This window comes from Pundamilia nyererei, unplaced genomic scaffold (genome assembly GCF_000239375.1).
Source record: "Pundamilia nyererei isolate P.nyererei 1_Seehausen unplaced genomic scaffold, PunNye1.0 scaffold00298, whole genome shotgun sequence".
In the NCBI taxonomy this organism is placed as follows: Eukaryota; Metazoa; Chordata; class Actinopteri; order Cichliformes; family Cichlidae; genus Pundamilia; species Pundamilia nyererei.
In genome coordinates, this window is record NW_005187699.1 from 356,504 (window position 1) to 357,584 (window position 1,081).

The window sequence follows — 1,081 nt, forward strand, 5'->3', positions numbered from 1 at the left end:
TAAATAGCTGTCTGCCTTTGGCATCCACAGAGAGCTATGCTACCATTGTGGTTAAACATAACTTTACAGTTACAGGGTGAACATCCTGCTCACTACGCCTTCCTGCCTTTGTGTTTCACCTACCAAGGTTAAAATTTTGGAAGTCTGTTGTGTTCACCACAGCATCTGTAGTCTCATTAGTGATGTCACCAAACACCACATGTAGTTTAACTCCTCTTTCCAGTATCATGACAATGTCATCTAGGTCACTGGTGAGGGACCTGAAGATTGCTGAGATGAAGAACACCACACATTAGATTTTGTCTGAAATTTATTCTGATACTGAGGGTGCTGATGAAGATGGTAAAATATGACACTGGCTGAATGCTTTTTATCTGCTCACTATGCATTAATGTCACATACTGAAGACAGTCTGAGTAGTGCTAGTTTACCTTGGCCTCCCTGGTTCATATTTAAGCTGAGCTGTTTGTAGACATCGTGGTAGCACTGTAGATAAAAACACAGAATAACACGATAAAGAATTGATGTCTGGTCAGGACAGCCCTGTTCTTGTTTTTAAAAGTGCTTTATAAATTAAGTGATATAGTATGATATGCATGTTACATGTCAGATCAGGACATATTGATTGACACTGACCGCCTCAGAATCAGGGTAACCAGGTTTAATGACAATGTGGATGTTTGTAAGAGATCCAGAAGATGCAGATAATCCAAACTGGTGAATGATGTCGGTCAACACTTGAATAGCTTCTCTCAGCGGGTATTGTAAAACAATTCCTGGCCCAATGATTGGAATGGCCACTGAACCGAAATTCAGCTGTGCACAAAGCTCCAGACACTTCTTCAGACCGTTACCAAGAGCCTGCAAATCAAAAGTTATATATTTTTAAACTATGTTACAGTTAGATTTCATTCTATAAGTTTGTGCCATATAACATCAAGTTATTCCAAACTTTCAACTATACACAGAAATGGTACTTTATTTAATTTCATGAAACTTTACCAATCCCAAAGGAAATTCATTCATGTACTTCTAAAGGTAAATGAATTTGATCTTTTCCATCACTATAAGTATTATGTCC